At 31.6% G+C, this 26961-nt stretch overlaps 3 long non-coding RNA genes across 5 annotated transcripts in view; 1 reads left to right on the top strand and 2 right to left on the bottom strand.

Annotated features, from left to right (window-relative positions):
• LOC146993167 (uncharacterized) overlaps positions 1–26961 on the bottom strand; it is a 97115-nt gene that overhangs the window by 19390 nt on the left and 50764 nt on the right. The window lies entirely within an intron of this gene.
• Positions 11854–15178, top strand: LOC146993168 (uncharacterized). The gene is made up of 2 exons (XR_015038330.1): positions 11854–12358; positions 12435–15178. It is a non-coding gene; the product is annotated as an uncharacterized LOC146993168 (long non-coding RNA).
• LOC146993169 (uncharacterized) lies at positions 14664–15500 on the bottom strand. 3 transcript variants are annotated; one of them, XR_015038329.1, is made up of 4 exons: positions 15180–15500; positions 15000–15057; positions 14812–14890; positions 14664–14711 (listed from the first exon to the last, which is right to left on the bottom strand). It is a non-coding gene; the product is annotated as an uncharacterized LOC146993169 (long non-coding RNA). The 3 variants fall into 3 exon arrangements; XR_015038328.1 differs by lacking the exon at positions 15180–15500 and having other exon boundaries at positions 15000–15074; XR_015038327.1 differs by lacking the exons at positions 14664–14711; positions 14812–14890 and having other exon boundaries at positions 14952–15057.

Genomic DNA, 26961 nt, shown 5'->3' on the forward strand with positions numbered 1-26961 from the left:
AAGGCAGATGAAACACTTCTCAGAATGTTGTATCATAAATGAGTCGTAAATGCTTTGCTTATATTATGCCAAGCAGTAATAGCTTTAGGGGCCATGACAGTGTGATGGCCCAAGATACTGAGTACTGAAGATTCAAACTACCAGTATCCAGCAATTGTATTGCTGAACTGCTTGTGAACTTGAACAAAAGTATGAATATCTTGTTAGTGAAACCCATAACGTAAGAAAAGCGGCACACTTGATAAAATGTTCAAGATTAATGGTTGATTTTGTTATGAATCCCATGGTTCTGACATGTTTTAAATATACTCCTTTCACACGGATAGAAGCTGAATGATCATTGTCCTGCTTACTACAGATATAACCTTTCAATGTATAATCTGAAGGAAAGTTTAGGTTATTCGAATATGGCAAAGCATAGCAGCTGTTGACCTGAAGAAGGATGCCTTTATGAACATTCTAAGGGAAACTGGCTTGTATTTGCATTACGTATGAGGAAAACTAGAAAAATCAACCATGCAGCCAGCCCTTTAACCATGATATGAACACAGATCAAACTACCAGTATTCAATGGTCTTAAGCACTTGTAGGAAAAATCTAAAAAAATGCTTGCAATATCATGCAATCAGAAGTTCACTAAATGTTGCACAGCAGGATTACTTTTTCAAGTGTCGAGGATGAGAATACTTAATTTTGTTTTGTTTATATAGGTATTTGGTCATGGTATTATTCATTACATATATTTTCTGTTGTTCATACACATACTAATATTTTAGTACATTTAAAAGTGTCTTTTTCATTAAGTGCTTTGCTTGTCAATATTCCCAAAATTGTGTTTCATATGTTAAGTGCTACTGTACATATAATAGATTAATGGATTCATTACAAAATAATACATTTCAAATATCCATTTTATGCAAGCAATTTTCAAAGTTATTTTTTGAATTTACTTGCTGATAACTTAAAATATTTTATTTTGAAACAACTGCCTTTTTCACAATAAACTGGACATTGCCAAGAATCTTCAATAATATTCAAATCTTTTAGAGTAGCATTGTAAATAAAACTATAAGAACATTATACATTTTGTTATCTTTCAAAAGTCAAACTTTGATTAATTACTCAAAGCAGTGGTTTACTAACTTTGATGACCAATAAAAAATCTTGAAATTTTTTTTTTTTTTTTTTAAATCTCATCTCAGAGAACCAATAATACTTTTTTTTATTCATTATTACTTCTTTATTTCATTCTAATCATCTATCATATATAAACACCTAGCATCTTCTGAAAGGTAATTGCTAAGATACATTAAAAATATGTCAAATTTTTAAGCATGAAAAGTGATGTAATTCCTATTATTTTAGATAAAAATAAGAGTAATAAAAATAAAAACTTTAGTCAATTATTTAAAACCTTATATTATTGCGGCCCACGTTAATCATGTTTAAGGACTTGGGTACCTTATGGTTCTGAGTGTTTAGTCTTTTAATTATTAAGAACACAGTCATACTACTCTAAACAGGCGTGTTACCAATTATCAATAAGCCCCCCCCTCCACCGCAATTTCACCTGCTCATCCAGTAGGCGTAATGGCAAACCGCACATTGAGTTGAACAGTGTTAAACGAATGTCGCATACTGCGCATGACCAGAAACAAATTTGGCGTAATTATTATGTTGGCGCGATTTGAAAAGAGGATAAATACGGTATGTGGTAGATGTACCGCCATCTGATTGTAAACAAATCCGGCGTTTAAATCTTCGTAGAGTATATGTGCAATGTAAAGTAATTACTGTGTAAAATTAGATTTTTTTCCTGTACTGCTCCAACAACTGGAAAGTTGAACGATACGATCAAGTTTGAATTCGATTGAAGAGTGCACAAAATGGGTAAAGGAAGTAGCGTAAATGCAGATGCTCCAGTGGATAGCGCGAGCTTCAAACCAAATGCTATTGCGAGATTGCTTTCAGGTATGTATATATTTTCCCATTTCAGTAAATTTGATATGTTATATGTGCAATATGTGATATATTGTATTTTAACACATATACAGTTCATTAACATTTCCTAAATTTCTATATAATGTAGCATTAAGAAAGATGTTTTAAGAAATTTGTTTCCTTACTGTTTTAATTTTTTCGAAAAGAAACATCATTTTCGAGAAATTTCAAGAAGAAAGTTATTAGCGTAATTTTATTACAGCTAAAACTGATGCAAGGTACTTGAGTCTTTTATCTCAAAATCTGCTGAAATGTTTTGGTTGAAGTTAATATAAAATAATGTAATGAATTGTGGTATAACTGTAAAGAATTGGTAAAAATAAAATATAATTAGCTCAAATTTACTTAACTCCTTATATTATCAAATATCTATTGAATAGAAAAACCTGTTGAACTATAAAATGTAACAAGTTCTATTTTTAAAAGGCAGATGATTGTACAGCATGTAGGAATTGATGATGATTTTTAATAATCCTAAAGTAATAGTAAAGTCAACAATAAAGTATATTTTGATGTATGTAATTTTCATCAATGATTACATAAAATTGCACTTTAATATAAAGTATGCTTGGATTATTTTCATGTATACTATATATTATTGCAAATTAGTTCTTCATAAAATTGTATATTTCTGCTGTGAAAAAGTATGTATGCGATCATGCAAGTTGTAGGAAAACATGTACATGTACTGCACATGTACCAGGACGACAAGATAACAATTATGACTGTCAATCATCATTTGCTGACTGTATCTGTCAAGCTGACTACATAGACTATAGTAGCCAAAGATAAGTTGTAGAAAGTGTGTTTCAGAGTTGAATATATGAATTAAAGTTTGTAGGATAATTATTCTTAACTAAATAATAAAATTTAAATAAAACGCCTTATTTCATTTTTTATAAATTCTCTTATTATTATGATGTGATTTCACAACCATTGACCCTCTCCTATTGTTAAATAATTCATTCAGCACTGAACAACATATTATTTTATTGGTATAAAAAATAATATATTTTGTGTGTATGACCAAGTTATGATCTAAGATTTTTCAATACTTGAATCATCCTTTTAAAGATTTTTATAAAATGATTTTTTTAATTTCAGGCATTGGCACAGTGAACGGCAGCTGAAAAATTTTGACCCTTGTTTCTGGAAGTGAAATGTTAGATGTAAGTAATGATGTCTGAGACCCTTATCACACGGCATTTGTTTCACATGAACAACTTGTTTCGGACAATTTTTCTGCCTGGTTTACTATTGAAAGAAAGACATGCAACGTTTTCCTTCCTTTCTAAAAAAATTGCAAATTGTTCATTTTCAATCAATCAACTATCAGCTTGTTTGTAATGGGGAACCAGTTCCCATGTTAACCCCAAAGTGATCTATGATAATTGGCTGTTGTGACAAAGCAGAAAAATTGTGCCAAACAGTTATTCTTCCGAAACAAACTGACATGTGATAGCATCCTTACTGTTAATAATACTGTGAAGCACTTAATTGTATGCTTTGCTAATGAATATGTACTAGGCAATTGTGGCTATTATGAAAGAGGTGAAATTTCAAATACAATTGTTTCAGTTACAATTATTACAAATATTATTTAATTTTGTAATAATGCTAATTAAAAATATGAATTAAGAAAATGCAAAAATTAGTGTATAAGCATACTAAATAGTTCAGAGTAAGACTTGTACTTAATTTATAGTACGCACTCATTCACACATATGATGACTCGTACACTGATATAAATTTGATATGCTTTTATATTGTTTACATGTCTTCTATATTCAGATTTGAATCATCATCTGCCAACAAATTCAGTTAATCAGGCATTGTTGCCCTTATTAGTTTCTTGCAGATGTGTGAACTTTGGAAACATTTTTAGATTTAGTGTAGTTTTTGTTTGCTTTTCAGGTTTTCACATAATATCAACTAGAAACATTACCTCTTCATTTTAAAGGTCAAAAAGATAAAAAAAAAAAAAAAAAAAAAAAAACAATTAGTTAATATCAAAACTAAAATGTTCTTTTATTACACAACTATTATTTAAGCCATCCAAATGGGCACAATATTTTTATAATACTTTTATTTAATTTTCCAGTATATGTTATTGAAGCCATTCAAATCCCACTTGGGCATTTTCATTTTCAAGCATATTAGTTGTTGAATATTATGTCTGACTCTAAACACACAGGCAAAGTATGTATAATTATTATGTAATTTAACCTATCTTTCCTTCAAATATCTTAAATATTTCAATCTTCTTTAAAATTACACGAGACAGGCATACATTTGAGCTTTGATTAACAGACTTAGCGTAGTCCCCATGACGGATAAGAAAACAGATGAATAATAGACCACCCATAATCACCAACATATAATGCAAGGATTTGAGAATAAAGATTGCTTATTAGCATAATAGTGCACTGAATATTAGATATAAAAATTATAGAACTGAAAGATTTGTCACGTATCATCTTTGCTTATTATTATATATATTGAAAATAAACAGTTTGCTTCTGCAACAGAATAAATATCGAGTGTCTTGAAATGTTTTGTATACCTGGAGCTTTACAGTTCAGTACATTATACAAAGAGCAGTATATATAATGATTATCAGGTCTGTACAGAAATTTTTAATGGAAAATTCTTGTGTATAGATTTAGTTGATATTTCTTATCTTGTGTACAGATTTAGTTGATATTTTGCAAGACATGGCAATATTTCAGACTTTTATTGTAATTACTGTGACAAAACAATCATTAGAAAATTATACACATGTGAAAATTATTAATATTACATTATGTAGCTTATATTAATAATTTTCATACGTGTATATGTAATATTTTGGCAGGCACAGGAATGACCAAAGCTTGACGATATAACTACATCATTGTATGGCCAGGCATTGTTATGGCTGGATAGAAGGTTGCAAAATGACGACAAAGAAGGATTTAGCTTTTTAGATCCCACATCTTTATTCAATTCTCTCAGCAGATCACTTTGCCTTTAGATGAAATTCTCAAAATTATATATTCAATATTGATTTAAACTAAGTAAGATTAAATTTAGACTTTACGTCATATCTGCTTTAACAAAGGAAAGCCACTGTATTTTCTATATTTCTTTCGCAGAGCAAAGCCACTGTATTTTCTATATTTTACATGTATATACAGTGGGTACAAAAAGTATTTGCACACATACATTTTTGTTCACAATTTATAATAAAATGCATTAATAAATACAAAAATTGGCATTTAAAAATAGAATAAGCCTATTCATTTAAATTAATTACAAAAAATACAATAATATTAATAAAAAACTTTTTTTGCAACAATATTAAAATAGCTTATGTCAAAAAAGTATTTGTACACTCAACTCAACCTAGCAAATTTGCATTTTATGCTATTATTTGACAGTCATCCCGCAGTAAATAATATATGTAAGACGACTATAAAAGGAGGTGTTGTCGAAACGTTATCAGTTGATTGCCGATTCAAATTGTAATGGCACCTAAGAAATCTGAATTGTTGATTTCATTGCGAGAAAATTTTTTTTCTCTACCTGAAAATGGCCTAAGTTATCAAGAAATAGGTAAAAAAGTAAATGTTTGCTTCTCTACTATTTGGTATGTTATAAAGAAAGAGGATCTACATCAAATAACTTGTGCTCTGGACGCCCAAAGAAACTTTCACTGCGAATGAAGCGAAAAATCATAAGAGAAGCATAAAAAAATCCATTTGTTAGTGCAATTACTTTAGCCAATGATGTCACTTCAACATCTGGAGTTCGAATCTGTGCCCAAAATGTTCGAAATGTCCTGCACGATGCACACATTTATGGGAGATCACCAAGGAAAAAAACCTCTCCTAACTGAACGAAACAGACTGAAGAGACTTGAATTCACTAAGGAATATATCAATAAGCCAATAGATTTTTGGAAAAATGTCATATTCTCCGACGAGAGTGAGTTCAATATCTTTAAATCAGATCGCAGAAAATTAGTTTGGAGAAAACCTTGTGCTGCTTTTCATACCAAAAATGTGTTACCTACAGTTGAACATGGAGGAGGTTCTGTTATGATTTGGGGTTGCGTGGCTAGCAAAGGAATTGGTAATTTGTGTTTCATTGATGGGAATATGACAGCTCGAACCTATATTGATGTGTTGCGAGATAACTCGCCACAAAGTGCAATAAAATTGGGTATCAGTAATTCGTACTATTTTCAGCAAGACAATGCTCCCAAGCACACTGCCGGTATAACTCGTATGTGGTTGCTTTATAATGTACCCAGAAAACTTGCCGCTCCACCACAATCACCAGACTTAAATCCTTTGGAAAATCTGTGGAATTCTTTGGATTTAAAAATAAGAAAAAGGAAGATTTCAAGCAAATCTGCCCTTAAACAAGCCCTTATTGAAGGGTGACCGAATACTGAGCCTACTGTTACAGAAAATTTAATTAAATCAATGCCAGCAAGATTACAAGCAGTAATAGATGCTAAAGGCATGCATACTAAATATTAGTTATTTGAAATTTGCTTATATATTTTATTTCTTTTGTATTCATGCAAGTGTGCAAATACTTTTTTGATACGAGATATTTTAATTTTGTTACAAAAAAAGCATTGTTATTTATATTATTGTAATTTTTCTGTTTGTTTTGGATGATTAAACTTATTCTGATTTGGCAATACCAATTTTTTTATTTCTTAATGCTTTTTTTTATGAACTGCAAACAAAAGGAAAGGAAAAGTATTTGCACACCTACAAGGTGTGCAAATACTTTTTTTACCCACTGTAATACATATTCTTTGTGTCTTGGTGAATACATTCTACCTCGCTGGCAGGTAACAGAAACTGACGATCAAAAGATTGATGAATATTTAATAATTTTGATGAGATTATCTAGGAAAGTAAAATAGTTTAAAACGTATTAAATATGGTTTTCCAGAATGTTTCCTAGCATAGTTTTTAATCTCAGACTAAATGATACACATTATCTGGAAGTTCATATTCTTGTGTCATAAAGTATGCTTTATTGTAATTAGTCTTAGATAGTAAAGTTAAATTTATGAAAATATGATGAGTTAAAAATGTATTGCAGATATTAAACTAGATTTTTATATGCAATTTTGAAATTTTAGAGATCTTGCTTCATGTAATTATTTTTAATGTTTTTATTAAATTCTTAATTAATGCTATTATGCATGCATTAGAAAGTGAAATGAAATAATACTTAGGGATATCATTTGGCTGCATTCTGTTGTTTCTCAGTTAAACTATTCTGCATTCAAAAAATTACTCAAGGATTCTCACGAATACCAGCTCAAACAGTTCCAAAGTATTTCTGCAAAATATACATAATTACTTAAGAATTGTATCTTTTTGATAATATTATTTAACCTTTACAAGTTACTGCCAAAATTATTTTGTAAATCAGAAATCTTCGAGGGGATTAGTGTGTCTCGCATAGTTACCCTGGTGCCACACTATAACACTGAAATTGATAGATGTATAATTGAATGTTTAATCAAAAATGTCTAATTCCTCTTTTATGATATTTCAATAATTGATACTACTGAAACAAGAAATATTGGTACATTAACATTTTCTTAATATTCATTGTGTATTTGTTATGATTCATGTATTAATGTCATTACAAGTTAGCATTTGATAATGTTTGTTTCAACAATTTAGGGTTTGATGAAGTGCCACAGAGATTATCGCTTAAAGAATGCGTACAGGCCAACCACCAACACAAGATATTAAAAGAGCAATGAAAATGAAGATTTAACTATAAAGAAAAATCTGACTAATATTATTACTCATAACACTTAATTGTTTCGTATTATTGTAAATTTATGCGAGTTTTCCTGTATTCTGTTTATTTTGCAACTTATGTTATTGTAAATTCATGTATGTTTTCATTCTTGCTCTGTCATGCATTTCATACTAATTGTTTGTTGTGCATATTAATTATATGTGTATATTACTTCATTGAATTACTGTATTTGAATTTTAATAAACCTTTTTACCATTCAGTAGTACTTTTCCATAAAACCCTGAGCATTCTAAACATCCCATATCACTAATCCTCAATTCTAAATAATACTTGAGTTTACTTAATTCATGTATTAATAGCGAATTTGAAAAATAATACAAGAGTGACATATTTTGAGGTAAAATAAATACTGCTCAATTGGACATTTTAAAATGTTTTTCCTTTTAATAGAGGAACATTTTTTAAGGATTTAATTATTAGTATTTGAATATTGTTTTAATATATGATTAATTAGTATATGAATATACTGTGTGTAATGAATAAGTAAGGCAGTGAATAAATTTTGAACAATAATTTCATATGAAGAAATATGATCAGCCTGGGTTAAAAAATTAATCTTTAAATCCTATTTATGAGATTATATGGCTGGAATCTGTAGCCCAAAAGCAGTTAAAGCAACCCACCTCCAAAAAGGAAGACATTTTAAATAGTTTCTTCCAAACTTGAAATATTTAAACATTACACGACCCTAAATTTCTAGTGAATTTAAAATACTCATTTCATTCAGTTCAGCTACTAGCCATTATATGAAATTTTCCTATATTATTAAAATGTTCCTCAAGATTTTGCAAGGTGAAGACCACAAATGTTCTGCCCTCATAACTAATGATGATATAATCAGCATGAAGTAGACTTCAGCGTAAGGAATATGGAACTATATATTTTGCTCTTTGTTTATTAATTAGCTCACTTTTAAAAAATTCATATCATATAGTCAGTAGTATTCATAATTTTTCTCATTTTCTTAATATTTCATTGAAGTATTTAAATGTTAATTTAATTAGCAATATCTAATAATGTCAAAAGCATATATTATTATACAGAATGGGATTCTGACCATAACATTCAGGCAAAGTGATATACATGTTAATTTTTCAACAAGTTTCTGCGTTATGCTTTTTACTCTCTACACAATGTTTAATTTTTAATTATTATTTTTTATTATTTGTTGGACCTGAGGTCCTACAAATAATAAAAAATAATAATAATACCAGAAAGTGTGACTTTCTTATATTATCCAACAGAAGACCTATGTTCACATCTTATATTTTGAATTTACAGTTTTCTTTTGTAGATGACAGACACCATATATTCAAAAGAAATTAACATGATGCTGGATATATGCATGTGTTTTTAATATTTACAGCTGTTGCATGTGATGTTATGTAATCAAGTAAAAAATGAAAGAATTAAGTTTATTGACACCAAAAAAAATGCATACTTCGATATAAAGGCTGCATAAAAATGAAAATGGCTAAATTAAAATAGTGAATTGAGGTTGTAGAGTTCTCATTTATTTTTATTAACCAGCTATTTTATGATAATTAGCTTTTCTTTCTTCCTTTCCATTTTCCTGCCAGGATGCTAATTTTGAGTGTATTCAAATGAGGTGAATTCATTTCGTTACTTTTGATTTACGCCATAAATGCTAGCTGATTCTGTATGAACAAGCTGTGCATTCTGTTAATTTGTCTGAGTCTATAAAAGGTTTTTTTTACACCTATTCCAAACCTCTGTTGTAATTTCCAAAACATAACGAGAAGTCGCTTAAGTTTTCCAGAGTTCTCACACAGTATATATTACCAAAGTGGGTGAAACTCGTATAAGGTGTAAGAAAGACCAAAAGGAGATTTATTAAATCAAGAAAAGTAATCGGTGGAAAAGGCATTTAATCTTAATAATGAAAAATCGAATTTTACACCAAATATTCAGACTTTTGTAACTGTTTTATATTTAATTAGCGAGAGTTTAAAATAAAAATTACCTTTATATTCATAACATAGGTTACATTCTGTTAATTTCCCATAAATAAACATAAAGAATACATTGACAAAATCATTGTACTAAGCTATTTTCATTGTACTTCAAATTTAGGTTGTTTTCATGAAATTCTTTTATTAAGCATTAACTTATACTTGATAATCAATCTTCAACTTTGAAAATAAGTTAACTGTAATTGCATTTGTTTTATGATCAAATATTTTAATTTGGCATTTGAGCATTTCTAATGGCATTTCTTTTTCTGTTTGACATCTCTGCTCTGTTAAGGTTATAACCAGTTAAATTGTTACTGTGTCTCTGAAAAATCAACAGCATTCTTAAACACCATTTTAAAAATATTTCTGTGTGTAGTATTTTATCAGTAGAATTTTTCCTAAATAAATACAGAAGTTGTTATGAAAACATTTGAGAGTACATGTCTTGAAAGAGAAACAGTATTCGTAGTGTTTAGTCAATTATGATATATTAACAGCTATCATAATTGCATGTATGTTGTATGCGTTATACATATATATATGCATAAAGACCCAATTTTGGCAATAAGTAGAGCTGTTACAAAATAATCATGAAGTCTAATGGAACGTACTCGTCACACATACTGGAGAGGAATCAAATTTATGTACGTATTTGCCACTCTTATAGAATTTTTGGGGGGAATTACAAATGTACCAATTTCTTATTAATATATAATCATTTGTTAATATTAAAGGAAAAATTAATTTCTTAACTTAACTAAGCCAGCTAAGTCATAGACCGAAATATGTGTTTCTGCAGATATTCAGAACTTCCGGAACTACGAATACATTCACAGTTACAAAATATGTAAAATATATTTCTTTTAAATGCTTGGAATATTCGGAAAAATATCTAAATTCAAAGAAATGGTAAAATACGTTTCACTTGCAGATTCTTTGTTATTTATTTGATTATATCACCATTAATAACAATGTTCACCCCCCCAGAATAAAAATTATATTGTTTATGTACTGAAGTTTTGGTTTGGTTCCCTTGACAAGTCAATTAATCTATCATCAATGACAATAGCTACCTTTTAAATACTTTTAATTTTGGCACTTAAAATGTTTGCATTTCAAAATAATATTTCTATGCAGCTTTTAAATAATTTTTAATGCAACAGAAATCTAAATAACTTCAAATGCTGGCTAAAATTCATTCCAATAATTCATCGCTTTAAATTTCTGTTCCTTGCAGATGATACAGGAAAAACCTTTTCTAATAATATATTTCTAATTCTACCAGGAATTATTGATAAATAACCCGATGAAAAAATTGATACAGGCATAGATGGAGAAGATGTAAATAATTATTACGAAATAATGTGAAGCAGTGTTTGCATTCAAAATGTAAGATGTTATACTTATGAAATTCTGCACTTCACTTTGGAACTGTACGAATTTTCGCTCAGAAAAAGACTGAAATTCAGGATATATTAGTTACACTTTTAAGGAATAAAAACAATTCAGAATTTACCATACGTTACATTCGGCTCATTTCGGATACCCGGCTCTTGGCTGAATTTGGCCGCCATCTTCGAAGGAAAACAATTCGGAACTGCCAAAAGGAAAAATTGAACTTACCCTTGTTCATGTTGACATGATGACGCCTGACATTCCCTATTTCTTCAATGTTGTACAACATAGTTAATGTTATATTACTAAGCATGATATGATAACTTACTAATTGTAATTCAGTCTAAAGTAATAGAACAAGAACTTTTAATTAACGTGTACTTTAATGAGTGAAATGTTTTGCATGAAACGCTATAGGGCGAAGAAGTACTTATGCTCAAACTGTAAACAATCGATTTAAAAGAAAGCTTTCAACCTAAAAATTTGACTTGCATGTAATTTCGGCATTATATTATTTGGCATTTAAATTAATAATGAATTTATATTTAAATTAATTATGTTATGCAGGTAAGTGTATGATAGTTAAACATGATATATATGGATGAGAAATGAAAAATTAGAACATTTATTAAGGTATTTGTAATATGCTAAGTTCTTTTTAAGAAACTTATTTTTCAGTATATAGCACTCATTTTTTTTATTAATTAATCAATTTGAACATATATTTTCTATTTTTCCCTGTGTTAGAATTTCAACTTTTTTTTAATTAATCAATTTAAACATACATTTCTTAACTTATTTTTCAATATGCAAGAATTTCAACTCTTTTAATTAATCAATTTAAACATATATTTCTTAACTTTTGTTTCAATATGTAAGAATTTCACCTTTTTTAATTAATAAATTTAAACAAATATTTCTTAACTTATGTTTCAATATGCTAGAATTTCATATTTTTTAATTTATCAATGTAAACATATATTGCAAAATGAAGGTACTTACCCCTAGATGACATTGCTTGTACAATCTTTGTCTTCTTAAATTATGTTATTTATATTTATATAAAAATTTCACTTTTTCACAAGAAAATTTTTATCCAGGTTCTCACAGTTTCACCTTTTCACAAGAATATTTTTATCCAGGTTCTCACAGTTTCATCTTTTCACAAGAAAATTTTTATCTAGTTTCTCATAGTTTTGCAAGAAAATATGTATCCAGGTTCTCACAGTCAACAAGTTCACAAGAAACTGTGTATATGATAACCAGGGCTAGAAAGGGGGCATATGTCCGTGGGCACATCATCCAAGGGAAGCCAAAATGATGTTACGAATTTTTAGAGTTGAATGTTTTCCATTTTTGGCCAGTAGTCGGAATGAGGGGCACAAAATCTTCAGTTGTCCCTGGGCGCTGAAAACAGTAACTATGACTCTGCCGATAACTTATAAAATTTCATTTTTTCACAAGAAAAACTGTTATAGATTCATTCCTTGTTAAAATCCAATACTTCGTTTCACTGAACTCCACTCTTATAGATCGAGGCCTGTTCATCAGATCTGAAAAAGAACAATTTTTACAAGCATTTTGCATTTTGAAATTAGAAATGATTCCATTTCCACATCACCTTAAGACTTACACGTACTTAAAAAAAGAAAAATCTTTTCTTCTGCTTTTTGACTATTCATTTTAATTGAAGCATTACCAAATTTTGTAAATTAGAGTTTTTATAATTATATTTAAATCAATTATTTATAAAAAATATATTTATGCGGGTATTATCATATAATTTCGTTTAAAAAATAGGCACTATCTATTTTCACATTACTTGACGTTACATGCAGGTTAAAGTGATTTTTAATTAAATCTAAATTTGATAAAAAAAAAATAGAAACAGTAAGAAATGTGATTAATGGTATTAGTGAAACAAAATAGTTACAAATAATCCCAATTTTTAAGCTAGTATGTGTAAGACTAGGAGGTAGGAATCCTGATGCGTTTTTTTTTACGAGGTTTCGCCAGGAGCCATAATCCTCTAATTTTAATGTGTACACATATATTTTATATTACTTACCATTCAGCACCACATTTTGCAGTTTTCAGCAGTATTACTTGGCAATTCACTATTTGGAGTTTTTTGTAGAGAAAATATCCATGTTATATATGTTCAGAATATGAGATAAATAAACAAGATTTTAAATTTCATGATCGTCGAGATTTCCTGTGGTGGCAGCAGTTGCTCAGTTCCTTCGCTTTCAGGTGTGGCCCGCATCAGTCGTTTCAACTCGGATGTGTTTCTTGAAAGAAAAACCTGGCTATACCCCCAGGTACTGGGTTTGTCATCCGAGTTGATTTCTCCATCTGCTTCTTCCCTCGTCTAAGTGGCAGCAAAATGTTATTTTTGAATTCCCTAAACAAAATATCCATATTATGCATATTCAAAATACAAGATAAGTAAACAAGATTTTAAATTTCATGATCGTCGAGATTTCCTGCGGTGGCAGCAGTTGCTCAGTTCCTTCGCTTTCAGGTGTGGCCTGCATCAGTCGTTTCAACTCGGATGTGTTTCTTGAAAGAAAAACCTGGCTATACCCCCAGGTACTGGGTTTGTCATCCGAATTGATTTCTCCATCTGCTTCTTCCCTCGTCTAAGTGGCAGCAAAATGTTATTTTTGAAGTCCCTAAACAAAATATCCATATTATGCATATTCATAATACAAGATAACTAAACAAGGTTACGATAATGAAAACATAAGTTAGCGTATATGTAAACACTTTTATTAAATGTTTTAATATTTTTTCTAAAAGTGTTCTTTCTGTTGTTTAGTTTTAATCTTTTGTTAACTACATACTCTTTTTAACTAGAAAATAATAATTGAACATAGTACAAAAATACACAATTACCACAAAAGGGTGGCAAGTTTAAGAAGTTAATAATGTAAGATTGAATCCTTATATTTAAAATAATAAATAAACGGTAAAATTAAAATACTAAACGTAGTATGAAAATACATAATTAAAATAAACAGGCTGGAAACATTAAAAGTAATGAATTCACCTGTATGTTTTCTGACTGAAGATTCATTTCTTTCCATGATTCATTTCTCATTTCTGCAATATTCTTTACCTGAAAGGGGTGATAAATTATCCTTAACAATAAAATGTTTTCTGGTAAGAAGTAGGCTGGAAACCTTTAAATTAATCAACTCACCTCTATGTTTGTCAATTTATCTGTCAAAATTAGTTTTCTTCTTTCTTTTATTTATTTATTTATTTATTTATTTATTTTTTTTTTGGATTACCTAATTTGCAATAAATTTTTTTTACTGAAAAATAAGTAGGTAAACTTATACTAATAATAACTAAATAAATTTTACAGTTACTTTTACTGAAGGAGTAGTATTAAAATAAAGTGAAGCACTAATTTGAAACATAAGCTGTGAATGGTTAAAATTTTGTCTTACCTCTGTCATAGTATTTCATGACATTTTGGATCTGCAGCTGTGAAAGAAAGTTTATTTTAATGAAGGAATAAGAAAATATATAAAGAATAGCTCTCACGTCAAAATAAAAGTTGAGAATAACTGAAATACACATTTACCTCTTTCTGTAAAAGATATGCAACATTTTCGCAACATTTCCATCCTTTTGTTTTCTGGGCTCTGTTTTTTGGTTGAATTCTAAAAGGAAATAAAAAATAACAATTTCATGTAGTGAAAAACAAAAAGGTATTAAATCAAAATTTGTGGACCATCTGAACATTTACACAAATTATAGTAAACAATTTACTTGTATGCTTTTCTTATCATTTATTCCAGTTTTAAAACTTGGTCTGTGTTCCCTTACTCTGAAAAATAAGCACATAGATTATAATGGTATGTAATTTAATATTTAAATGCAATTTTTGTATGTATATATATGTAAATAAATAAATTATGTCAAAAATAAAGTTATATTTGTTGCTTTTACCCCATTTATCATCATCTTCCTGAATGAATGGTATATCATCATCTTGTCGGGCTGATTTCTTTGGAGGCATCAGGTCCTCAATTCCTTCGCTTTCTGATGTTGGTTCGTCCAACATTTTAAGTTCAAGGCCGACTTTTCCATGGCCTGGATACACAACTTTAATGTCCTGTAGAAACTGAGCAAGTCTTTCTCCATCATAAGTAAAGGGCTTCAAGCGGAACCGCCTGTAATAATGTACAGCCATGTACTGCGTGCAAATATCATCTGTTCTCTTGCTCTTTATAGACCTCTTAAAAAGTTTGTTTTCACCCTCAAGATCATTTATAGTATTCTGTTTATCATCGGGATCTACGAATACGCCTGTAAATAAAGGATTAATGAATGTTAAGGATGCGAAAAAAAATGTCACTCATTAAAAAAAAAGACACATATTTACCTTTCTTGTGATTGGTAGCTTTATGTGTTGCTGCCGGAAATAAATTTTCTATCCTTTTATATTGTGGAGCAGAGTCAGTGTATATGAAGGTGGTTTCTGGGTGAACATGACGTTTAATGTAAGGCCACAAATGCCTTTTGCTTTTTCCTTTAACCTTGAAAAATAATCCTTCTTTGTCTTCTCGACAGTAGATGCCTAAAACTACGATGGTCATATTTTTGGTTACCCTGCCGCGGTTGTACTTGCGGCGGGTCAAAAATGTTTCATCAATTAATAGATTTTCCTTTACCACCTAACATTCTGCTATGATGAGAGGCAAAAATTTCACATACCTCACAACAATATGATAAAAAGTCAACAATAGTCTCATTTGCAATTACTGGTAATTTTTGCTTTTCCTTCCATAGCTTTAGCTGCTGATTTATGTAACTGAAACTGTGATCTAGAACAAAGTACACAGTTATGACTAAAGCTTCCCTTATTGGGATTTTTGTACCATCAAAAAATGTATTTTCAATGGGGTTAATCATGCCAGAGCAGTTGTTGCGATTTCTCAGGCTGCAGACCCAACGCCATCCGAGCTTTGATTCCTTTCTCTTGTTGCTTCTCATCGGTGCGTGGCACTTGGGGCAAGGTGGTGCCTCATCCTCTCTGGGAAGAAGTCCAGCATCGGTGGCAAACTCGAGTGCAGCTGCCTCTGTATTAATTAAATGCATATCAGTAATTAAACAGAAATATTTCAGTTTTTCATGCAAAGAAGCCATATTCAAAAAAGTCAGTACAGTGACAGAAATAGTTTAATGAAATTTATTGTTAGAAATTTCAGAAACTTGGCAATTATGCAAAAGTCAAAACTATCAGAAATAAAAAAGTTTAATAAAGATGAAAAGTAATTATAAATTTAATTAAACAATATTAGTTCATTATAGGAAGATAGAGAAGTGAAAAGTTCAAACTAGAAAGTACTGTTACAAAAAAAAAAAAAAAAAAAAAGGAAAATAAAAATAATAGTAATGATATGTATCTATGAAAACAAAGTATTAAAACAAATTGCAAGTGAAAAATAATATTAAAAAATGTAATGGATGAAAATAGATTAAAAGTAAACTTAGTTTTCACGTAAGTACCGAGGTACTGATTTTTTTCAGTATCTGACAGACAGACAGCTGCACGGGCTTAACCGCGGCAAAATATGATCGCGAAAAATCTTCTGTTTTAAATTTATTTAAAATATTTTCGAAAAAAAAAAAAATTTTACTTTACAAATAAATGTTTTTCGGTACATATGTTTTTTTAAAACATTTTTAAACAGAGATGCAGAAGAATAATAGCTATTGTTATTTTTGTGTGCAGATATGCGTGCGTGATGAACTAAAAAATGATTTTGAAGGTTTCGTGGCATATTTATCCTCTCAAAAATATGCAACTTGCTCAACTTTTCGATTTTATTAAATTAAATAAGGCCTATCTTTTTTTTTTTTTTTTTTTTTTTTTTTTTAAGCACTGACAATGAAAGCTGTTATGTTCTATTTTTGCGTTTTTATCCCAAAGCGCGTTAGCCCAGAAGGGCTATTAATTTCGTTTTCGCATTTTGCGTTGAACTGTTTCTACCGAATATTATCGCTGTGTGTTATATTTAAAGATATTTAATAATAAAGAATCAGCATAAATATACGTATGTTTAACGTACATAACATTTATGCAGATACTGTGATAAAACAACGGTACCTACAGCTATGAAATTTTGAATATGTACGTCACCACCCGAATATGGGCATCTGAAAGCTCAAATTTGTAATTTGTTTTATTAACTATTTAACATTTTGTAAAGCATTTATGTGTTTTTGATTAAGAAACTCGACGATTTCTAAGCGAGCAATGGCAACACTGTTCGGCGCAAGACTGTCTATCGGAAATTCTAAAGATATGCTCTTCTTTTAAATATTTTGTCATATTGCTGCTTAAGAGAGAAGACAGTTCGGATGTACAAAATTTAAAGACCGCATGTCTGTTGATTTTGAAAATTCATTTCCATTGAATTTAACAGTTGTTTTCAGTTGGCGAGAGGTATACATCTCTGTTGTACACTATTATTGGTAACCTTTAATTGTTGGTTATTTGTTACATTTTTTGTCTTTCATATTGCCCTGGCTGCATTGGAAATTTCGTGGTTTTCCTCGTGTGTATACGAGCCAGTACAATTACACTAATGAATCATATCACTTAAATAATGTGAATAATTATAGAATTATTATATAAGTGTAGAATAATTGGGTTGGTTGTTATGTTCACAAGTTGTGTGTAAATGCGTGGCTTTGTGTGATTATGTAATTAATTAATGAAGATTTCAGCAGCGGCCTGGCGGTAAAGTGTGTGAGCACTGGTAGTTCTGTCCGAAGTTCGAATCCCGCTAATGCGCCGGTTGCTTGTTATGTTCACGAGTTGTGTGTAAATGCGTGGCTTTGTGTGATTATGTAATTAATTAATGAAGATTTCAGCAGCGGCCTGGCGGTAAAGTGTGTGAGCACTGGTAGTTCTGTCCGAAGTTCGAATCCCGCTAATGCGCCGGTTGCTTGTTATGTTCACGAGTTGTGTGTAAATGCGTGGCTTTGTGTGATTATGTAATTAATTAATGAAGATTTCAGCAGCGGCCTGGCGGTAAAGTGTGTGAGCACTGGTAGTTCTCTCCGAAGTTCGAATCCCGCTAATGCGCTGGTTGCTTGTTATGTTCAGGAGTTGTGTGTAAATGCGTGGCTTTGTGTGATTATGTCATTAATTAATGAAGGGTTCAGCAGCGGCCTGGCGGTAAAGTATGTAAGCACTGGTAGTTCATCTCATTACACATATACTAGCTACGCATATATACATTATAGACAGTGGTGTAACTAGAATTCTTGGTCCCGTATGCAAAATAATTTCCTGGGTCCCTAAACCAATAAATTTAATGTGCTTAAAAATAAAAATTAAACTAAAGAAAAAAACGTGAAAAGTAAAAAAAAAAAAAAAAAAAAAAATCAAGGATTCCTGGAGCCAATGTTTTCATGATTTTTATCACATCTGGATTAATTGTTAAAAAATAAAAGCACGTTCTCAGGGAACCATTTGAAAGTTATGTAATATGAATAAAGAATAAAAAGGAAAATATTTTTCCTTTGCTAACTGGTGAAATGCAAATTTGCTTTAGTCTGGGTATTTGACGTCAGATGATTTTAATTCTGTAATTTAAGACTTTTTGTGTGCGTGCGTGTGAGTGATAGATAATTGATATTGACAGACAAGATAATTGATAAACGTACAGAAAAAATATTACATCAATAGATAGTACTCTGTGATTTTACTCAACTTACGAACATAATTTATGCAATAATATACAAGTACATTTGTTAAATATAAAACATATTTATCATAAACTTCATAAAGAAAACTATTTGAATATACAATTTTAGTAGAAAATATGTAATATTTTTGCTGTCCTTTTAAAAATCCTTTTGGTACACTAAACTACTTGAATACATTATTTTTATAAAAAAACATGAATGCTAAAGATTTTTCCTGTTTCTTTTTAATTTTCCCTCAGCCCGTACTGCTGTTCTTCTCTAATTCCCCCCCCCCAATAAGTGTAATTATAACACTGGTGACCGAAATTCATCATAAAGACAAAAATCTTTTTTATTAAAATTTGCGTCTCCTAACCTTCATTTCCGCAAAATTGTTTATCAATACCTGGACGTCCATTTTCACAGCCAAGTCATCTTCAAAGCTCAATAGTGATAGGTTTAACAACCGATCTTGTATCATAGTGTTTCTTAAATATGTTTTTATTATTGAAAATGACCTCTCGCTCGTGGCTTTGGTTACAGATAATGAATGATAAATACAATATAAGTTAATTGCACTCCCGATTAACTGCTTGTCATGTCATAGTATTTTACCATTGCTAATTTAGCTAAATCCTTAACGGATTTCAAATTTTGGATATCTGTTCTGAAAGTATTTATAAATAATAAAAGTTGTACTTCTAGTACATTAGCAAAGTCTTCTTTATATTTTTTTCTGTATTTTTGAAACATTATTAATAATTTCCGTATTTGTTAACAATGACAAATATTCGTGATTTTCCGCATGTGTAACGTTTATGAAGTATGTTGTGGATGCATATGTGAATAAAGCGGGCGCAGCCCGCTTAGACCGCTGAACACTGGTAATTCGGTCCAACGTTCAAATCCCGGCTAACGGGCTGGCTGAATGCGTGTTTTCTTGATTTTCCGCATGTGTATGATGTTTGCAGTATCTTCTGGATGCATACGTGAATAAAGCGGGTGTAGCTCGCGCAAAACCGTTTAACGCTGGTAGTTCGGTCCAACTTTCGAATCCCGGAAAACAGGCTGGGTCCATGGGTGTTTGGGTGATTTTACGTATGTGTACCGTGTATGTAGTATCTTCTGGATGCATAGGTGCATAAAGCGGATGAATCCCGCGAAAAACCGTTGAACGCTGGTTATTCGGTCCAACTTACGAATACCGGCTAGCGGGTTGGCTGCATGGGTGTTTTCGTGATTTTACGCATGTGTATTGTGTGCGGAGTATCTTCTGGATGAATACGTGAATAAAGCAGGCGTAACCCGGTCAAAACCGTTAAACGCTGGTAGTTCGGTCCAACTTTTGAATCCCGGCCAACAGGCTGACTCTATATGTGTTTCAGTGATTTTCCACATGTGTATTGGGAATGCAGTATCTTCTGGATGCACAAGTGAATAAAGCGGGCGCAGACCACGCAAATCCGCTGAACACAGGTAGTTCGGTCCAAAGTTCGAATTCCGGCGAGCGGGCTGCCTGCTTAGGTGTTTTCGTGATTTTACGCATGTCTCACGTGTATGCAGTATCTTCTGGATGCGCACGGGAATAAAGCAGGGGGAACCCGCGCAAAACCGCTGAACCCTGGTAGTTCGGTCCAACTATGGCATAACGGTGATATTTAACATAGGAACTCTTATACACGCCAACAATTAAAAGCGGGCTTCAGCCCGCTAGTTATTAATAATTTCCGTATTTGTTAACAATGACAAATACGGAAATTTAAGTTTCAAAAATGAAAACATCATTGCGATTTTTGTTATTCCAGTCATTCTGTATTTTAACTGAGTATTTAAAATGTCGAGAGCAGCATAAAAAACTGTTACTTTAAAAGACATTTCGGAATTTTCAAGCCTGTTATCCTCACATAACTCATCAATATTTTCTTGTTTTTATTTTCTTCCATTTTTCAAATTTAGTTTCTATGTCCCATTTATTTTATATACAAAAATTTGTATATAAATTTGTATTTTTGTATATTCAAAACTCTGCTTCTTTCATAATGTCTTCAAACTTCTTTCTCATATCTTGCATATTAATAGAAACGCTTTTTACATGTTGGTGAGCTCCAGTCAAGTCGATTGATTTTCGATTGTCGAGTCGATTGATTTTCGATTGTCGAGTCGATTGATTGATTGATAGATCCTGCAGATACAGCGCAGGACATGTTTAAAAAATTTTGTTTTTAATTTTTGGCATTTTGCCAGAAATGTTTAATAATTTGTAGTTAAGCTCATCGACACAACGTATATTTCAAGATGAGAACTCACACTCTGTCACATGGATTTTAAAAGTAGTACACATAAATACTTGTTTTATACTTCCCTAAAGAAGTATAACGTTTAGTTAAAATAAAGTTGTATGAAACAAGTTTTGCGTACTTTGCAGAGAAATGCGCAAAACTTCATTTAATGAAAATAGGTTTGTGGTGGATCAAAAAGCAAAAATCAATTAGGTTAAGCGGATATATTTTAGGAGCATTAATATTTATGATTATTGTTATCTGCTTTATTTGCATCTTGAAAAACTATTAATGTCTCGGAAATTAATGACCTCAGATTTCCAGTTCTTACGCTGCTTATAAATTAAGCAGTATCAATTTTTTTTATCTATCTATCATTAATTTATTAAAGACAAAAATATAAAAAAATAAATATAATGTATGGGAACATATATTAACGGAAGCTATTTATGTCTTAGAAAAGTTATGCAGTGGTTCTGAAATGAAAGATAGTAATGTACAAAGGGATTATATGAGTGAAAATCGCTTCATTTATTATTAAAACGTATTAAATAAATTTTTTAATTTGCGAAAATTATTGAAATATTGTAATAACGGGGGAGAATTCTTTTCTGAAATATTCCATTCGTTTGTGTGGTGAAAATAGCAATGTAATTCGCGTTCTTTCAAATGTTGAAATGCAACTTAAAACTATTAGGTCCAACGCTGCCATTGATATGCTTAATATTTTCAGTAATTAATTTATCGAAATTTACGAAGTAGTATATACTTTTAGTTGTGTGATACCATTTTTATTATCATTATTATATTATTATTGACGGTTTCACGTACTGAATGCTGTAGAAAGTAAATTAAAAGCAAAAGTAAAGTAAATTTTAAAATTTAATTTCAAATAACAATTAGAAAGGCGTTCTTGCCCTCCCGCTTATTAGTGTAAATAACAGAGAAAAAATCTATCTGCCTTTAACTTTGCCATTTGGTAATGTCAATCGTACTTCTAAATCCAAACTTTTTCTGTCCCTAACCATGCCTCTTCGTGCGATTGCACAGGTTGCAAGTACTGTCGTTTATTACATTGTGAGAACTATACATTTAAACCTGCAATTTCTTCCTTATTTAATGATAGTAAGAGATTCAAGATATGAAAAAAATTAAACGCTACGGAATGACTTGCAAAGTTCATTCCAAATTAAGTATCAGAATCCTGCCTAGTTACTTCTCTGATTTATAATTTTCGAGTTGTGATTGCAAAAAGAGGAACATTTCCTTAAAGGGTGGGTCGCCTTTTTATTTGCGTACGCTCCGATCAAGTAGGAGACACCGAATTTACATGCATTAATTTATTATTTACATTAATAATTTATCATTTATTTAATTATCCGTTTTAATTCTAAAAATAAAAATGAAAAGCAAAAGGGAATTTAAATTTTTTTTATTGAAACTCCAATTACGAACAATATATGTAAAAAATGAAAAGCAAAAGGGAAAAACATAAAAATAATAATTAATCTTCTTATTATATTTAATTATCCGTATATATGTAAGAAATGAAAAGCAAAAGGGAAAGAAACATATAAAAATAATAATTAATTACATTATTATTTATTTATAATTATCGGTTTTAATTCCCATTTAACATTATTATTTATTTATAATTATCGGTTTTAATTCCCATTTAACATTATTATTTATTTATAATTATCGGTTTTAATTCGCATTTAACACTATTATTTATTACGCTCCGATCAAGTAGGAGACAAACTTCTCAACTTCTAACCACGCAGCAGAAGCGAAGAAAAATGGTCACGTGACCTTCAATATGAGCACACAGAAGTTTTCCCTAAATCCCTCCCGATACTCCGGATTCTACAGTAACCTAAACGTCAGCAGAAAGTTGTCGGGGTGGGTAGCCGGGTTTAGCGGAAATCGCCACCACCGGCCGCCGTAGCGAGGTCGCCAAGAGCCGGTTATCCGAAAACTGCCTTACGGTCGTACGTACGCAAAGAAACACGGACATACGTAAAAAATATAGCAAGTGTTTGCAAATAACATTGAAGAAATTTTACAATTCCTTAATGCTGTTTATTTAATTCTTTTAAATAAGAAATAAAAGCGCGAATATACGTTAACAAACTAAGCGGGAAAATTCAGTTTACATTACTGAGAATTACAACATGTAAACAAATTACATCTAAATAACGAATTATTAAGCACAATATATGGTAACAATTATTAAATGCACTGTTAGACAAATTAAAATGAAACATATATTAGAAAAATAAGCAAGTGCAATCGGTATGAACGTTAAAATAACTAATAAACAAAGTTCCACAACATTGCAGTTGTACACATCACGCGACAGCCATGGAGATCACGAATGAGCTAGCGTAGGGTTGCTTTTAGTCGCCAATATTTCTTCCCGCGCCAAAGGTACACCATCAAGCATGCGCAGTAAGCGAAATTCGCTTAACACTGTTCAACTCAATGTGCGGTCTGCCATTACGCATCCGGTAGTGATGCACCACCAGCCAGCGGCAAAACGGAGCACGCACAGAACATACGAGAACAGATTCGTTGTCTAAGCGTTTGAGGAATCAGGTTGCTACCTACGACCACCGAATTCGCCGGGTTACCAACTTTGAACTGTTATCGCCAATTTTGGCAATGTTTACATTTAACGGATCCTCTGCGGAAGTGCTTCCAAAACAATATATTTTTCTTAATGATGGTTATATAAAATTTCTTAATAGAATGGTTTCTCTGAGTAAATGAATTAGAGTTTAAAACAATAAATATAATAGTGCTATAATAAAGCTTCGTAGGACTAAGGCTGGATTTCCTGCTAATTTGTAATTTAGATTTTTTTTCTGCTTTGTGAAACTTTTCTCTTCTTCATAACATCATGCTTTTAATGTACCCTTAAAAGCTAATTAATTAATTTTGACAAGTATTTTACTTGAGAGATGCTCTCATGGAAGCTACTAAATGATATTTGTCTCATACCTGCTTTTCTGAATAGAAAATACATGAAAGACCAAGCCAGCCATGACCTGCCTGAGATCAGTGTACTGTAACGTCCTCAGCTATTTTCCCACGGGCTCCCACGAAGTCTGGGAAAAGGAGACTTCAAATGGGCGCCAGATGACCACCGTGATGACACTTACGAATTCTTGAGGTCGAACGTGACCCCCAACAAAGTGCGGAAAGCATATTGTTTTTACGAAAGGAGAAAACTTTCATACAAGTTCTCACGGGTTGTGGAGTGTCCATTGTGTGTATGCGATAGACTGTCGCCAACTGCCTGTTTCTCGAAATAATTTAGATAGACCTCCCAAAAAGACGTTCTGAATTTTTCCCACGGAAAATTTCAGTTTCTCAGGCTGTCAAGACAGTATCTGAGAACAAATCAGCGCCTGTTGACCAATGGAGAGATGCTCCGAAAAAGACGTTTAGCGAATCACTGCAGCAGACGCACAAGACACACCCAGAAAACCTGGACATAAAAACAGTGAGTGAAAATAATTAGAGAGTTTTTTTTTAGTCTGAAGAATACGCAATCGTTGCGTAGAGAAGAGAGAGCCTTTCTCTTGTATTTTACGGCTCTTCCCGAGTCGCTAGTAAGCTTTAGAGAGCCCCTTTCTCTCTTGTGTATTTTACGGCTCGTCCCGAGTCGCTACTAAGCTTTGTCAAGAGCGGAAAAAGAAACCCTCAAAGAAGCGTAGCCGGACTTCTCTCCGCTACCTCTGTTTGAACTCAAGTGATTATCGTTTCCTATTGGAAATGGACTACTTTGCTAAGCAAACTACATTGTTATGATTGATTGTAGTTGAACTTACCTTAAAATTCAATTTGTGAAATTTAACACTTACCTTATTTTTAATTACGCTACCAATAATAATTGCTACAGCTAAAATCGCTACAGCTAGAAGGTATGTGTTAATTGGTGGCAGCGGTGGGATCGTAAAAACCCAATAGACAAAGAAAGACGTGATCGTTTTGGAGAACCGTCCCGGTTCTTATCTTCATTCAGAATCAGCCGATTCTAGCAGTGGAAAAGAATTCTTTCGCAGTAAAGTTTGGAGAGTTTAACCAGCAGCTGAAAAGGGATCATCAATGAGAAGCGTTCGTGAAGAATCAACTACTACAAAGACTAGTTCCGGAAGTGCCTGGGAAAGAGTGTGAAGTAAAATTCTCCCTCGGGTGTAAAGACAAGACACAAGAAGTCCAGACAAGAGTGAAGTGTTGTGAATTCGCGTTTGGTGTTTACCACCCTCTGTGCAGTGAAAGTGCTTTTGGTGTTTAGTGAAAGAAGAATCGCCCAGTCGACTATTGTTCAATTGGTTTCCTTCTTCGGTCATTGAATCGCGTGTGCAAATAGAAAAGAAAGGAAAGAAGAGCTGTTATTTTTTTGTCTGCAATGGGTAAGTTGATATGGCATTATCTTTTTAAAGAGGCATTTTAATGGAGTTTGTTTTTCGTGTATCGAAATTATATGTTTAAATGGTTACTCGTAAATGTTTTGTTTTTGATGAGTAGAGAATTTTATAATAGTATTTTCAACCTTTAGAAAGCACGCATCAGTTGTAAATTGAGTCAATAAGTATTGCTCTTTGTGACTAATATTCTTTTGCCAGTAAGTATTTAGCAAATTTTTTTATATACTGCATTAAGTATGGTTATGTGTTAAGTTGCAACAGATTATTTAAGAAATGCTTAATTTACTTAAATTTTTTTTATGTTGCTAATGGTACGTATTTTATGTCATACATACCATAAATTGCATTGCTATGTTGTTTTACTGTAGTATTTCTGGATAGTGTGAAACTTTCAGAGTAGACAAACTGGTACCTTTAGTTTTATTTTATTGTATCACTTTAAAATTTTGCCGCTGGCAAAATGTCATATCTTGGCAAGGTTAGAAAGCAAGACCTCATAAATCTGTCTGTAGAATTAGGTCTAGAAGTTCCCCCAAATGCAAAAATACAAGATCTTAAAAACCTCATTGTACAGAGCCCTCAGTATGACGAAAAATTCGTCGAGGCAACACTAGAGTCGATTATCGAAGCGCGAATCGAACAGCATAGACTCGAAGAAGCCGAAGAGCGTAAACTTGAAAGGGAAAGGGAGAGAGAATTTGAATTAGAACGTCTAAGGTTGACAAACGCCAATAATGGCAGAGAAAATTCTCAAAATAATATTCCGAGATCTATGAGAGATTTGCAAAATTTAATGCAGAGATATAATCCCGAATCATCGGATATTTCGCTTTACTTAGCGATGTTTGAGCGTCAGGCTCGCAAAGCGAAGGTAGAGGAAGGAGACTGGGTGTCACATTTGATGGCTCTATTGCCAATGGACATTGTTTCTATTATTCTACGAGAGCCGGAACAGGAGCTAGATAATTACTCCTACGTAAAGAAAATTCTTTTGCAGCGGTTTAAGTTGAACACAGAGGCGTTCCGCGTCAAATTTGTTCAACACCAGCGTCGTGCGGGTAGTTTATATAAAGACTTTGCTTTTGAGTTAAAAAACTATCTAGATGAATGGTTAAACGGAGTAGACGTACGAGATTTCGATGCGCTAAAAGACTTAATGTTGACGGATCAAATTAAACGTCGAGTAAACAGCGAAATTCGCGAACACTTCGTGGATGAGTGGCCGCGTATAATATCTTCTGCCGAACTAGTGAAGAAATTAGATGAATATGAAGCAGTACGAAAGTCCGTAAAAAAAACCAACAGGTTTTACTA

This window comes from Stegodyphus dumicola, chromosome X1 (genome assembly GCF_044657685.1).
Source record: "Stegodyphus dumicola isolate Sdum_Otavi_A_Nest chromosome X1, ASM4465768v1".
NCBI classification, from domain to species: Eukaryota; Metazoa; Arthropoda; class Arachnida; order Araneae; family Eresidae; genus Stegodyphus; species Stegodyphus dumicola.